This window comes from Cupressus sempervirens, chromosome 2, assembly GCF_028749045.1.
Source record: "Cupressus sempervirens isolate cs-2001-9-10 chromosome 2, ASM2874904v1, whole genome shotgun sequence".
NCBI classification, from domain to species: domain Eukaryota; kingdom Viridiplantae; phylum Streptophyta; class Pinopsida; order Cupressales; family Cupressaceae; genus Cupressus; species Cupressus sempervirens.
The window spans coordinates 116,135,022-116,152,309 of record NC_143119.1 but is presented as its reverse complement, the minus strand read 5'-3'; positions in this window follow the sequence as shown (position 1 = coordinate 116,152,309).

The following is a 17,288-nucleotide window of genomic DNA, read 5'->3' as shown; positions in this document are numbered from 1 at the left end:
AGTGAAAAGTGTCGCATGCCCTTTGGTTAAAACCTACGCATGCCAATAGCGGGCACTTTTTGTAGTGTTTTGATCATTTTGATAGTTGATCTGGATACCCTTTGGGCATTCTTCAAGCCTATGTTGTTGCATTTTGTATTCAAGAGGTTTCTTTTGAAATTCAATTTTTGGGTTTCTGTTGTAGTCCTTCAGGATAGGTTTCAGAGCTCTCGGAGATAAGCTATGGATTCTAAGAAATTTTAGGACTTCAAAAATCTAGACTTAGCCAATTTTCAAGGCTTCAGGATTTCAGGCTTAGCCAGATTTCAGGTTTCTGCATTTTACCCCAGCTTGGTGTTTTGTTGATGAGTGGTTGTTTCTTGTGCCCTCATCAAGTGTGTTGTCGTTGTTGGCTTTGTTTGCATGTGTCATTTTGGTTGTGGCATTTGGGGATTTGTTGGTTGTTGGGATTGTGGCGAAGTCTTCTGTTGTGATCGTTGTGATCCCTATATGATGTTGTCATGTGCATTCATACTTGTTAAAAAAAAAATCTTGGCTTGTATTTCATCCTTGTTTCCAAGGATCTCCAGGCAGGGCATTACATGAACCAACAAAGAAATGATAAAAAAAAAAAAAATTCCCATCATTAGGATCTCCACCTAGATCAGAATCAGTATAGCCTTGTAAAATAAAATTAGAACTGGCATCATAAAATAATATAATATTAATGGTTCCTTTGATACACCTTAATATTCTTTTAGAAACTTTGAAATGTGTTTGTTGAGGTTTAGACATAAATCTTGAAACTAAACCAATGCTATAAGCAATATCGGGTCTAGTAAGATTTAAATAATTCAAACTTCCTACTAGTTGCATATACAAAGTTTCTTCAACAAAAGGAGTATTCATATCAGTCATTAACATAGTTCCTAATTCACATGGAATTGAAACATGGTTAGAATCATTTAGCTTAAATTTTTCCAAAAGGTCATGAGCATACTTTCTTTGAGACAGAAAAATACCCTTAGGAGTTTACCAAATTTGCATGCCTAAGAAGTAATATAAAATACCTAAATCAGTCATTTGAAATTTTTGTTTAAGTTGAAACTTAATATCAAAAATTAAAGCATTTGAACTTGAAGTAAGAATCAAATCACCCACATAAAGAATGACAATGATAATGTCATCTTGAGTATGTTTAATGTATAAGTTAGGATCATTCTTCCTTCTAGAAAATCTTTAAGAAATAAAGAAAGAATTTATCTTAGAATACCATTCCCTAGGTGATTGTTTGGGACCATAAGTAGATTTTTTTAATTTGCAAACCAAATTTTCACTACCTTTTTAAAAAAATCGAGGGGTTGAGCCATATAGATCTCTTCATGTAGATCACCATTTAAAAAGAACTTTTAACATCCATTTGATGAATAGGCCAATTTATTTTAGAAGCTAAAGAAAGAAAAAGTTTGATAGTAGGCATTTTAGCAACAGGGGAAAAAGTTTCATTATAATATAATCCTTCAATTTAAGAAAAGCCTCTAGCAACTAATCTAGCTCTAAACTTACTAATTTCATTATTGACATTCAAATTTGTTTTATATAACCATTTGCATGAAACTAAATTCTTATCATGAGATAAAGTAACTAAATCCCAAGTTTGATTAGCAATTTAAGAATCATATTCCTCTTGCATGACCTTTTTCCCAATGAAGTTGAGAGTTATCTTTATCAAAAGACTTAGGATCATTAGAATTCACAATAGAAGTCATCAAGGAATAATTGGAATAACTAATCCTCCTAGATTTAAGTCTGCCAAATATAGTAATATAATTATCACTTTCATTAAGTAATCCTTGAGCTCATTTAGGTTTTCTCTTAGTAGTAAAAGAAACATCATTAGAAGAAGAATCATTATCTATGAAAGAATCATTAGAAGCAATATGATTATCATTACTAGTATGAGAAGGAGGAGGAACAACAATTGGTCCTTGAGGAAAAAGGGTAAGAGTAGGAGTAGGGTTTAGAAAAGGAGGTTGGTCCTCCACTAGAATTATTTTAGTGCCACTAAATTTTGCATCTTGTGCATTAGAGAAATCATGAACTCCATTTTATACAATACAAACATCCGTTGCAAATTTCACTTTGTTATTAGTATAAGGAAAAGACTTTGCATCTAATTATTGCCTTTTTTTATTTATGAGTATGAACATAAGTAATTGATCCAAAAATCCTCAAGTGATGTAAATCGGGCTTCCTACTAGACCAAGCTTCTTCAGGAGTAATAGCCTTGAGAGCTTTGGTAGGAGTTCTATTATTAAGATAAGTGGCACAAGACCTAACTTCAGTCCAGAACTTATAATGCAAATTCTTAGCATGTAACATACATCTATACATTTCAACAATGGTCATATGCTTTCTTTCCGTCACACCATTTTGTTGTGGTGTATAAGGAATAGTAAGCTCATGTTTAATTTCACAAGATTTTAAATAAGAATGAAAAGCATTGTCCAAATATTCATTCCCATTATTAGTTCTAAGAGTCTTAAGTTTAAAACCATACCGCCTTCCAACATATAGATGAAATTCAATAAAAATATCAAGAATTTGATCCTTTCTATGCAAGAAATAGATCTAAGTTCTCCTTGAAAAATCATCAACAAAAGTAAGTGCATACCAAGAACCTTGGATAGAGTTATTCTCCATCAGGTCCAATAGGTCACTATGGACTAGGAACAACTTATGAGTTGCCCTACATGATTCACCACTTGAAAAGGGCTCCCTATGCATCTTACCACTCATACAACTAGTGCATACAATTTTGGAAGGAATAATTGTTAGAGTAATAAAAATTTTTTTTACGAAATTAAGTCACTTATTATCTTTGGTTTACTTAAGCTAAAATTTGGGGATTAATAATTAATTCTTTTATTAATTATTATCATGAAACCTAGGTTAGTTACCTATTAGGGTTTTGATCTCCTTGTAAAAGGATTGATCTCTTTGTAATGTATTCATTAACTTTTGATAATAGTAATTTCTCTTTTTGCTCATCAAGAATGTTTCATCTATGGATCTAGCCATTCCAGCCTCTATAACTTTTTGCTTCTTTCTTTCTTTGTGACAGGCGATTCTTGCGAGCTATGGGGTTGATCTTTCATCAACTTCAACATGGTATCACAGTTCCAAATCTTCATGCCCCTATTCTGATTATAAGAAGTTTGTCTTGCCTTTCAAATCTGTGCTTTTTCATTCAAAGGGTTTTAATTTTTAGAGTTATTGTGTATTGAATATTGGGGGTCACTAATTTTTGGATCACTTTGAGCCCAAACAAACATCTCCGTTAAGCTCAAAGCACCCAAAAACCCCTATTTTCATATAAAATTTATCAAATTCGAACACAATTGGAATCTAAGGACAAATAATATTGCTTCCAGATTAGGGATGTTTCTCGAGGCAATGATTTTTTGATTTTTACATATTTTCCAAGATGGTGATTTTTTTATTTTTGACACAAAAATTGAGATTTTTTGTTAGAAAATCAATATTTTTGACATGTTTCCCAAGGTGGCAATTTTTTTAATTTGGCATGCAAATCAAGATTTTTGGTTCAAAAATTGAGATTTTTGAGAACATTTCCCTAGGTGGCGATTTGGGGATTTTTGTACCAAAAAGGAGATTTTTGCACACAAATCAAGATTCTTAGGTACACAAATTGAGATTTTTTGGGTACATAAATCAAGACAATTTTGGTATAGAATTGACAGGCTTCTCATGATAATTTCTAGTATTGGTGGACACACTTTTCAAGGGAATTTGGCACAGATCTCGAGGCAACAAAAAATTATTTTGCCCTTCCGCGCTTCTTTGACCTCCATGTGGTTTTTTGGCCATAACTTGCTCATTTGAACTCTAATTTTTTATCCAAAAGAAGCATCGAAAAGTTGATTTGGAGGTCATCATGATGGTTAGTTTATTTGGATTTGTGTTGTTTAGTGGCCTATTTTGACTGTCAAAATCATAAGTTTTATTTTGCACTCCATGAGACATATTTTTAGATATTCTATTTTCCAAATTCTACTCTAGGCACATCCCATATAGTTTTTTTTTTTTTCGCATTTTGATGGATATGTTGGTTTTTCTAGGTTTGGGGATCAATTTTGTTGTTTTAGATGATTTTTTATATGTTATACTATCTATTGTATCAGCTTTATATCTCTTTTGATTATTTTTGACATCCTTTTGTAGTATTTGTGCAAACACATTGAGATAAAGTATCACTCTATTACATTTCGAGATCTTGCACATCTTTGTATTTTATTGTACTCACACTATATTATAGAGTTCCTTGGGGGGTTTCATGTTGGCCATATTGACCATTTTCCTTTTTCAAGCAGGTGTTCCTTTCACAACATTAGCCTCATAATGTGTTGATGACACATGCCATTATAGGTGTTTGTACTTTTTTTCACTCTCGATGTTCCTAGTTCTTCTTTTTGTAGGAGATATTGCATTCAGTTTTAGTGTTCATGTCTTACTTCTCAGCATTATATTGGGGTTATGTTGCTTCTATTTCTTTCTTGGCTTGATAGAGTGAGCCATGTATTCAATATTTGATCCTATATACTAGGCAATTGTATTGGGTGGATACCTATGCATTTCGATGAGATGGATCATTTACCATATAGGCATTCTTTCATTCCTATACTTGGAGGCCATGGAGATACCTTCCATCATCGATTGATCAACTCTTCAGAATTAGTCTTCTATACTTGGTCATATTCTATAGAGTGAAGGTTCTTCAAATCAACAATTTGGCAGTGTCTGCAGCTTCATGCTTCAGTGGTGTTCTTAATAATTATCCTTTTGTTCCTATCTTCTAGAACATTCTTTCCATCTCTTTTTGGAGTAGAGTTTTTTCCCATGTGGTTTTCTCTATTTCTTCTCTTTTCAAAGATTTCATTGTGCTTGGGTACCTTATCAGGCCTTGTTGCCAAGACCCAATTCTTCTTTCAATATTAGTTTCTATATTTTTAGCTACTCCCCAAGTTTATATTTTAAGGGGGGTGTTAGAGTAATAAAGTACTTTCTTATTAAATTAAGTCACTTATTATCTCTAATTTAATTAAGTTAAACCTTGGGCATATAATAATTAATTATTTTATTAATTATTATTACGCAACCTAGGTTAGTTACCTACTAGGGTTTTGATCTCCTTTTATAAGGATTGATCTCTTTGTAGTTTTTTCATTCACTATTGATAATAGCATTTTCTCTTTTTGCTTATTGAGAATGTCTCATCTATGGATCTGGTGATTCAAGCCTCCATAGCTTTTTGCTTATTTCTTTCTCTGTGATAGGTGTTTGCATGCATGTGATTCTTGAGAGCTGTGGGGTTGATCTTTCATCAACTTCAACAATAACTTGAGGCAATCCATCAACCATATTTTATTTTTTGCATCAAAGTAATATATTCATAGTTTAAATGGCCAAGTCATTCATGCCATATATTGAAACCAATGGAGGTATGTAAAGAATACCTTGAACCAGCAAATTTATAAAATTTAAACAAATTATCATGATCCAATTTAGCATTAGCAACAACTTGATTAGTTTGAGGATCAATCACATAACACATATCCTTATAGAATTCAACTTTATATTCTTGAGATAACTTTGTAATAGAAAGAAGATTAGTTTTCAAACCAAGACCATAAAGAACATTATAAAATTTAACATTATGAACATTTACATCACTTAAACCTTCAACTTTACAAGTATGATTATTAACTAATTGAATTGGAGTATTAGCCAAATCAAGTCACAAAGAATCAAAGGCTTCCTTGTGAGAAGCAACATGTTGAGAAGCATCAGTTTCCACATTCCATTCTAATGGTCAAGAAATATTATAACTACAAGTAACAAAATGATGAGAATTAGAACCATTAGAATTATCTTTTTATGATTTGATTTTTTATGATGATTATTGTTGTGCATGGGCTTTTTATCATTTTTCTTTTTGAAACAATTGTTAACAACATAACCATCTTTACCAAAATAAGTACAATGAGGTTTTGAATTTGAATGATTCCTTTGATTATTATTATTATAGGTGGAATTATTACGATTATTATTATTATTGTTAATCTTATTATGTTTGATATTATATTTATTATCTGAATGATTAGAGTTGTTATAGTTATGATTATGGTTATAATGATTATGATTATTATTATTTGATTTGAAATTTATTATTTGAATTCCTAGACATAAAAGCATGTTCACTTGACTTAAGAGTACCAAACTGAATTAGTTTAACTTCTTCTTGATGCAATAAGTTTTGAAAAATACCATAATTCAATTGAGAAGGTAAACTAGGAATTGCAAGCTAAGCATGAATATTAGTTATGAATTGTTGAAATTGCCTAGGAAGACATTTTTTAAGAATAATATGAATCAAATGAATATCGACTAATTAAACACCTAAACCAATCAAATGAATTTTAGGAGCATCAAATTTTAAAATAAACTCATCCATTGTTTTGAACTCCATATACCTAAGATCCTCGAGTTAATCCTACAAATGAATTTTGCGAGATTCATCCGTGTTGTCATAAGTAGTTTGCAAATTTGGCTAGGCTTCATGAGCTTTAGAACAATATGAAATTAAAACATATAAATCTAGAATAATGGAAATATCAATTAATCCTTTAAGAAAGATTCTTTGTTTTTAGTTTTCCAAGCATCTTGTTTAGCTTGGGTGGCAGTTATAGTGGGCTCAAAAGAAGCATCTGTTGCAACATCTAACAAGTGTTTAAAATGGGAAAATAAAGGAAATGTGTGTTTTCCATGAGTGATAGTTAGAAATATTATGTTTGATTTCAAGTATTAAAGTTGGAATAATTAAAGAAAGATAAAATAAAATGGTGATATATACCTGCCCCTTGAAAACTAAAAAATAAATTTAATAATCAATTGAAGAGCTAAAATTGAATAATATTAAGAAGAGAGTTAGCAATTACTAATATAAAGTAAAGTTTCATTAAAAAATAAAACTTAACAATGAATATAAAGGAACTAGTAAATGGGAGAAGAAATAGATTGAATATAATAGTAAGATCCTTATTGATCTCAAACTTTTTTTAAAAAAAATAGATCAACTATACAAAATTTGTGGACAAAGACTAGAGAATACACTACTATTAGAGAGAAAGAGAAAATGCCTCTAATGCTGACAGAATGCAAAAGTAAAAGTAGGGACCCACAAATATCCAATAACTTAAATAATGGTGCTAGACACCAATAGAGATAAAGAATAAAAAAACAAAGATAGACTTAAATTGGCAAATGAAACTACCAAAACATAATCCAAATGCCAAAATCCTTAGACCTAAGCTTAAAGGAATAATAAACTGCAACAAAAGAGTAACACACTGGTGGCTTTGAGCCAATGAAAAATAATGCAACACAATTACATAGAGAGCTGAATGGGAAACACGGGGAGTAGAGGAACGATGGTGGGAGAGAACGAACATGAAAAGAAGAAACTTGTGAATGGGAGCCGCTGAGGAGAGAGGGAAGGACTAAGGACCTTTAATCTCACGAGTAGAGCTCTTATCTATTGCTGATCCAATTGGAGTTAGAGCTACTGAAAGGGTAGAATGCTCCCAATTGAATGTGGATGACTAAAGACAAAGGAGGAGGGAGAGGCTTAAAGAGTTGGAGGAGAAGATAGAAATGTAGAGAAGACAAAGGTTAGAGAAGACTAAAGATGGGCTAAAACAAGGGAAACATAGATGGGAGGGGACAAAATAGGCCACAAAGGGAGAAGAGGTCATTGAAACACAAGAAGGCACCGAAATAGGAGGGAGAAGGAAAGAGGGGGCAGCCAAGCTAGAAGCACTATAAAAAAAAAAACCCAAAGCCAATAGAAATGACCACAAAAACAAAAATGCACCAAAGATATATCTTTAAAACTGAAATAAATTGGATTGAAGCAGCAATGTAAATAAGAGATGTGGATTATATCAACTGGGTAACATAAATCAACAGCTACAAAACTCATATACACGTTATTTACCAAACAAGGTAGTTTTTTTAAATATTACTATTTAATATAAAATGAAGTACAATTTTCTAAATGCATGTAGGGATATATTAATAACAAGATATAGAATAGCCTACAAACAAGGAATATTAAAGAATGAGAAAATTTTTAATAAGATTAATGCAATTAAGCCTGAAATACAAGTATTAGCCTGCTGAAACCTCTAAAAAGAATTAGTGAAGGTTTTTAATAAATTTTCACCTTAAGAATGCAATCAAATTTACAAATATTAGAATGAAATGCCTCTTGTTTTGGTGGTAAACCTTCCAAGAAAAGAGGGGAAAAAAATACAAGAAAGAACAACCCTCTAGCGGCAAGTCTTCCAAAGGGGTTAGTGGAAACTAATAGGTAAAACAATAAATTTGCACACACAGAGAGTTAGAATAAGCTAAAATCACCAAAAAAAATTCTCAAAAAAAATCTCCAAATAAGTTGAGCTCCAATTAATGGCAACCTTCAACACTAAAAGATAAAAAAGGGGATTAATAACCAAGCTCTAATACCATGTAAGAAAATTAAACAAGATCAAGGAAAATGAATTCAATCCAAGTGAGTTGAGTGAGAAGAAATGTTAACATGAAATAAACAACTTCCAAGAGCATACACCAAAGTAGAGCAACAAGGAGACCAAGGATTTGAAAGGGTAAAGCAAATTAAACCCCTTGTGAGTATTATGAATAAATGCAAAAGCCTAGAGAGAGAGAGAGAGAGAGAGAGGGAGAATAGTGGAGAGAATTATCTCATTACAATAACATAAATGTGATGTGTAAAGGAGAATGAGAAAGAAGCATCTCTTTTATGGAGATGAGAAAGGAGTTGCATGTGGTCACATGTGTAACTCCCATTTCTATGAATGCCACATTCATAATAAGTGTGTGCAAAGTGTCAAGATCCTCTTAAGAGGGATAAACTAATTTCTTTTTATAAATAGAATTATAAAATGAGTTGTCCTCACATGTGGACTAGAGGATAGTTAAATGATATATTCTCCACATGTGTACAAGAGGAAAAACTACGTGTAGGGATCCTTGGAATATCCCAAATTAAATACATCGAAGGAAAGATTAATTCTAATAGTCTCCTTTATTTAAAAGGTGGGGTCCTTATACCTAATTCTTTGAGAAACTGGTTCCAATTTTAACCCAGAAGAAAGATTTGCCAAAGGATATTATTATTCCTACAAGGAGAATGATTGGTTAGGTAAAGATGCTTGATGGATTTTTCTCTCAAAATATGCAATTGATTCAAAACAAGATAAGAGCTATTGTTGACAATGCACAAGACTTTATTCCCCCCATTTTTGATAATGATGGAAATTTGATGGAATGATATGAGTGGGCCACATCATTTGAGTATATTTTGAATCATGAAAGAGTCACAACTATTGTAACGGTATTGCTGGTGTGTCTAGATTTTATGAAGTTGTTGATATTTTATAAAAAATTGAGATGGACATGAACAAAGTAGTTGTAGAGACAAGGGAAATAATAGATGCAAGGTGGATTAAGAGTTTGAATGAGATAAATATGGTTAGAGATACCACATGGCCACACCAACATTACCATTTGGGAAGTTGTAGCAGAAATCAAAGCATTTCCTGATGGAGATAGTGGCTAAACAAAATCGTAATAAAATCATTAAGAGAAAATAGAGAAAAGACAACCATCAGAATAGGGTATCTTACTTTTGTGGTTCACCTTCTATGGATACACCTAAATTGCAAATAGAGAGTTAGTCTTAAACACACATGCTCCCAGTTATTCATTTTTGAAACTATCTCCATTTGTTGTGTCTTTTCTATTTTGTCTTATATTTAAAAAAATTTAAATATCAAGTGAAAATGTGACATGTGTCTAGTCTTTCTACACCTAAAGCTTGTTGCAACACATTTTAATAAATAATTTCCAGAGGCCAGAGAGGGGTCCTCATTTTGAAAAGGAATGCATTTTATGTTCATGTTTTTAGGTTAGTCTAGTATTATGTAGCAAAGAACATCTTGTATGGTTCATTTTAGTGGAAGTTTAGAGTTGCAGTGTGTTCTTACCATCTTGAGTCAACTTATTTTCACAAAATTTGACGCTTGGGTTGTATTGTTTCAAGAAAATTAATACAAATGAAGAAAGACTTGGTTTCCTAATTTAGATCTTGTCTCTTTTTGTGTTATCTTTCAATTTTGTGAAATTCAGCACTTTGAATTTTATTTTTAATTCATTTTTAATTATATCTTATCTCATATTTTGTTGTTAATCAAAATGATTATGTAAATTCTTGATATGACTTAAGAGAATTGAATGTATCGTAGGGAGATTTTGATAAGTATGAGATATTGAATTGAGCATTGAGCTCATTTTCAAAAAGTGAGAAAATGGATATCTTGTAGTGTGTCATATTTTGTGAGTAATTGGCCCAGATGGATAAACCACTTATCATAAATTGATGTTGCACAATTTTGTAAGGTTGCATAGTATCCAAATTCATAAATCAAATCTTTAGTATCTTTTGTCTTATTTGTAGATCTAGAAAGTTAGCATGTGCTTGATTCAAGAAGGTGTAGGGTGTGGGAGTTAGCTATTTTTAATCCTCCCATCTAGTATCAAAATTAGAGGAATCAAAGGAAAATGTATGCTATATAGGAATTTATGGTGAATATTGTCATTGAGGAAAGTAATAGTAAATTCCAAGGTACACCCACCTAAATCCTGCATAATTCAAAGGAAAGAAGATTGTAAAGTCTTGTTAGTTGGTCCTATTGGCTTGCATGGGAATATTTTTCATGGTTTTTAGCTAATTCTTAGGTATTTGTCACATTCTAAAACAGTATTTGAAATTCTGTCAAATCAAGAGCCAACAATACCCTAGGAAAGTAAATTGCAAAGTTAATTTTTCCCACAATAGATAAGTGATTCTTGAGGACTTAGGATTCCTCTAAGACCTAGTTAAATACCTAAACCTAAATGTGCATGGTTATTGTCAAAGGTGATCCTATCAAAATTAGTATCAAAGCAATAAAGAATTTGGTTAGTTGGGGTATATGTCGAAGCTAGAATCAATAGGTGAAACCAATGTGGTGACTAATGTGAAGTTGACCAAAATGGTCCAAGAACATGAGGTGGAAAATAGACTCCTCAAGGAAAAGATAGCAGAGATTGAAATAAATTAGGATGAAGTTCAAGTGAAGATTGATGAATTTAGTGTTAAGTTGAAAGAAACAAAGGATACAGGTAAATAAATTATAGAAGAATATAAAGTTCTTAAACCAGAATCTATGTTCTATAAAGAACATTACTTGAAGGCTTTAAAAGAATTAGGTTGTAAAGATTTGGAAGGGATGCCCCTGTTTAATGAAAAGATGGAGCCAAATTTGGTGATGGGGTGGAAAGAAGGTTTAAAAAACCATTTTGAGTGTGAGGGTATTATAAAGGCCCAAAATTTTAAGGTTTCCAAGTCCAAGATGAGAGGACCTAATTTGACTTGGTGGAATTTTGTGATGCCAAAAAGGGAAAAGGAAGGCAAGAATCAAATTGCCACTTGGAAATGTATGGTGAAAAATATTAGAGAAACCTACCTACTAAACGATTTTGAGATTCAACTTCTTAGGGAAACACAAAACTTGAGGCAAAAATATTTGGATGTGAACTCCTATATAGAGAAATTTCACAAACTATGCTTATGGTCCAAACTAGTAGAAGATGAAAGCATAAAATTTGCAAGATGCCTCAATGGTTTGAACTGGAATATATAAGAGGAATTTAGTCTATTGATCCCAAATAAAATGCATAAATTTTACCAACTAAAACTTTAGGTTGAAAAAACAAACAAGAAGAAACATCAATCAAGTAGCAGAGACTGGGGTAGGGGAAGAGATAGTAGAGGCTACAGAGGAATCTTTGGTAGAAGAAGTTTAGATAAGATATCCCAAGGAGAATCCAAACCCACAAAGAAAAGTGGGGATTCTAATAGTGGAGGTGGCTACAATAGAGGAAGAGGATCTAGTAGTAGTTATAGAAAAAGATCTAGTGGACCAGGGAGAGGGTCCTACTTCTCCACAATAAAATGCTACAACTACAACATGTTGGCACACCCTACCTACCAATGCCCTAAAAATACCTCATCAACACAATTAGGTAAGAAAAGAATAAACCATGTGCAAGAAGATGCAACAAATAGCAATTCACCAGAGGTAGCTTTAGAGTCTAAAGTAGACAACCTCATGATAATGAGGACTTTGGAAAAATAACTTGCCAAGGACAAACCAAGCTAAAGGAGAACATTGTTTAGGATCAAAAGCAATATTTTGGGCAAGGTATGTAAATTTATCATTGACTCAAGGTCTACTAATAATATTATTTTTGATGAAGTAATTAGTAAGCTTAATTTGAAAAGAATCCCATATATTAATCCTTATAGGGTCACATGGCTAAACAAAGGGAAATATGTTCTAGTCAATGAGAAGGCTTGGGAAGACTTTACCATAGGAAGGTATAAGGACAAAGTATTATGTGATGTATTACCAAAATATTCTTGTCATTGTTTACAAAGCAAGTCATGGAAATTTGATAGGAAGGGCATTCATCATGGAGAAAACAACTTATATACGTTTAAGAAAGGAGTGATCTTTAGAATAGAATCCATAACAGAGGGGGAAGAAATGAAGTCTATAGGTCCTAATGTACTTCTAGTGGGATAAATGGAGTTCCTAAACACCTTAAAGGAAGGAAATAGAGTGGGGTTTCTTTAGTATTAAAACCAAAGGAGGAAAAATCAGAAAAGAAGCCAAACATCCTTTACAAAAGTACATGTTTTGCTTTATCAATATAAGGAGATCATAAGTGATGGGAAACCTACCACATTGCCACCTAAAAGATCCATAAGACACCAAATTAATTTCATTCCATAAGCTTCATTACCTAATAAATTTGTATATAAGATGACTCCTCAACAAAATGAAGTAATTGTAAAACAAGTGTAGGAGCTCCTTGATAATGACCTAATTAGGAAAATCATCAGTCCATGTGCATTTCAAATTATGCTAGCACCCAAGAAAGGAGGTATTTGGAGAATTTGTACTAACTCTAGAGCCATAAATATGATTACTATCATGTATATATTCCTATACCAAGAATTGACGATCGAATGGATTATTTAGAAGGGGCCACCTACTTCACCAAAATAGACCTTAGGAGTGGTTACCATCAAATAAGAATCAAGGAGGGGGGACAAATAGAAAACAACATTCAAGACTAAATTAGGGCTATATGAGTGGCTTGTTATGCCATTTGGGCTAACTAATACCCCTAGCACATTCATGAGGTTGATGAATGATGTGTTAACGAATTTCATTAGTAAGTTTGTTGTTGTCTATTTGGTTGGTTAACAGTTTGTCCCTCTTTCTAACTTGGCTTTAGCTTGACTCTAGATGCTCAGAATGTAAGGAAACAAAAGGATGTCACCAACAAATGGATGAGTGCATGTGTTATATCACTACCCTCTGAATTATATGATACTAATCCCTTATCTACAAGATATACTTGGAATGATGTTTCTATGTGATCAAAAGGGTGACTATGGGTATGCTCTTAACTTGAGATCAGAAGAGGCTAACCAAAATACTCATAAACATAAGCAACCTAGGCAAGGTTTTAGGTCTAACACTAACTCTACTCCTAAATGCATCTAAGACTACGGGATGCAAGGAGATATAATGGAAGAAGGACATCTATGGCCCTAGGTGGCTCTTTGACCACTCAAGGTTACCTAGTGGTAAACTCCCACCACAATTCAATCCTAACTTCACATAACAAATGCATGATGTTATGTAGCTTTGGAAAAGATTAGAAATGCCTATGAAAGATATCACTCTGACTACCCATATTATTAACACTTTACCAATACTCTGATTATTCCAAATACTAATAGCTTCACAAGTACTTGTCCTACTATTCCAAAAAGACTAATCTACATGCATGTTAGCTTAGCAGAAGGAGAAAATGAAAGAAACCTAGGCATGCTAGTTCTAAGTGGAATTATAACATCACATTACCTAGTTACAAACATCAATCTAATCCTTCATTCCATACACCTCTTGATTCTCACTCAATTGTCTCTAGTACAGAGGGAGAAAATGCATGAAACTTGTTAATCCTTTCTATTAACTTAGAAAATTACATATATAGATCCCCTCTTATGGCTCTTGGCCAGTTAAAAATTTATTAGTTACATTATCAAAGCACTTGAATCACTCAGAAATCTAACAGTCATCGATTACAATTCAATACATCAAACAAAGAAAGTAGAAATGATTAGAAGCCCTCAAAATGGTTCATATTCTTCTTTGATCTGTAATAGTCACCTTGGTGCCAAATCCATATAATTTGAATCTCAATGATCACAATAGGTTTAAATCTCTACCGTCGGTCCCCTATCAACTATCATGATTAAAGCATAAAAACCCTTTTTACTTTTTCTCTTGTCGCTTCTTCGCAACTTTTTAGCATTCATATGATGCCTTCACTTGATGTGATGCTTTCTTATACTAACTTTTTATGTATTCTTCACAATTTTGCAAGTCTAACTTTAGGTTATTCCTAACTGCTAGTGATGATGTGAAAGCTTAAATCCTTAATTGTTGTAGTTAACTCTTTATCATTTTATTGAAAGAACAAACTGTTGATTTCTTCAATAACTTCACTCATTCAATCATTGACTTCAATCTAACTTTATTCACACCATCGCAACCTTCTTTAAGAGTTCACATCAACATCTTGCAATCGTGTGCCCAGCAGTCATCTCTAGCATTTTACGGCTTCGCAACCTTATTTCCCTATTAAGTGTTTAGACCCGTGATGTTGCGATCACTTCTTTCTACACTTTGTCACTCCTTCACAATTGCTCACACTAACCTAGCACTTAATGCTATGATAATGTGATGTTAGTTTTTAATGTTTAACTGTTACCACTTTTGTCGGGTCACAACTTAAAATGTATTGAATTCTTCTTAGCTAGTGACCTTGCAATCTTAACTGTTATTACCTTTTTTAGTGTCACAATGATAACCTTAGGTCAACTTAAACTAGCAATGATGTGACCATTAGCTTTTGCTACATCACAACCTTAACCATAGGTTACTCTTAACCCTTTTCGACAATGTGATCATTAGTGTTTTCTTTTTTCTAACCTTAAACTAAGGTTGACTTAAATTGCTTGTGACTCTATGAACACAATATTTTCACTCTATTGAGGCACTAACCTCAGGTCATCTTTAATCCCCTACAACCCTATGAATAATGGTTTTTGTTGCTTCACCATGTTAATTTTGGGTTACCTTTAATCAACGGCAAACATGTGATAAGTGTTGATCTTTTAATGTTTAAATACTAACACTTTCACAAGCTCGCAACTACAAAGCATATTGTTATTGATACCATGTGATGGTGCGATGCCTGAGATATTAACCTTTTCTTTGTTTTTGAAACCTCAAAACTTTAAAAGTAACTATCATTTCAAACTTGTGATGATGCAATAACTACCTCGAGTGTGATCTTGACTTCATTCGTAAGATTGCAACTTGAAAATCTCCATTGTTTGTGTCACCTACAATGTTACGATGACTGCCTAAATTGACTACCAATTCTTATTGCATCTTCACAACATGTACTTGAATCATTTGGTTGACTATGTGCAATGTTGTGCTCTTTTAAACTTAACTATTTAGATTACTTATCATGGTTTCACACATTTAACTTGTGTTGGAAATGATTGAAAAGATCATGAGGGAGATTGTTGGAAATGATTAAAAAGATCATGAGGGAGATTGTTGAAAATGATCATATATAAAAAGTAATGGAAGTAATGGAACTGGTAAAGAATGTTCTCAATCATTGTTTTGTCATTGATGTCAAACTTGCTACTTGCAGGAATGACAATTGCTTTAGTGATCCAAACACTATCAAATGGTTGATTGACTAGAACACCTAGAGAAAAGTTGAAGTTATGATGTTGTAATGAAGTACAAGGGTCAGCTAAGCCATTGATGAAAAACTATATTGATGACATACTCTAAGACACAAAAAATGGGCACATTGAAACATATCAAAGATGCAAGGTTTTAGCTAAGTCATTTGTAAAGCCTAACTAAGTTCATTAGAGAGAGAGAGTTGAGCAAGCTAGTAAGTGCCAAACAGATTCCTAGTTGAAGCCGAGCAAGTTCAACTTTAGTAAGTGCCGAGTGAACTTTAGATGCCGAGCAGATACAAGTGTCGAGCAGATACAAGTGCCAAGCAGATACAAGTGCCGAAAAAATACAAGTGCCGAGTAACATAGAGATGTCGAGCATCAGTAAACCAATAGTGCCAATTTGTTGCATTATTTCAAAGATCGAAGATTCATCATATCTAAGCCAACAAGGTTGTTATCTTGAATTCTGTGAATTAAATAGAAGATAAGAGTGATGAGTTGGTGGCACAGAACACCATGTAGAACATTTTTGGAGAATACAACTAGACTCTAGATGAAGTTTCTAGATAAGGGCAAGATATGGGGTAGATACATTGTATCCTACCTAATCCATATGAAAACCTAAAGTTGGAGAGGGAGAATCGAGCGGCAAAGGCAATCCAAATTTCTATTTAAGGAATAACAAGGTCATCAGAAGTCGTCAAACATTATTACTATAGTGATTTTGTGTGTATCATCTCCACCCCAGTTTTACCTTCTTATTTCTAGAGGGTTTTTGGATTACCAAAATCTCAAGTGTTATGTGGTGATGCTTATGTGTTTCTCATAATTGTTTGATATGTTTATATGCATGCAATCTACTTTCAGTTAAAAATTTTTAATGGTCAAAATACAAAACTTCTGATTCACCCCCGCCCCCCCCTCTCAGAAGCATTCTTCCTATTTGAATATTCTAACAATTGGTATCAGAGCCAAACTGTTGATTCAATTTAAAGGGACTAGAAGCAGAAAAGATCAGAATGCCTAAGAGAGAAGTCTCCAAGCTCAACAAAGATAACTTTGTTGCATGGAAAATTTTGATGAAGCTACATCTTGGATCCATAGGAGATTATGCCCAAAATTCAATTGTTACTGAACATATTGATCCAACTAGTACTCTTATTGCAGAAGATTTGAAAAACAAACAGGAACACAATTAGACAATGTTGGAGATTGCTTCTACACTCAACTATGCTAAATTTGATGATATCAA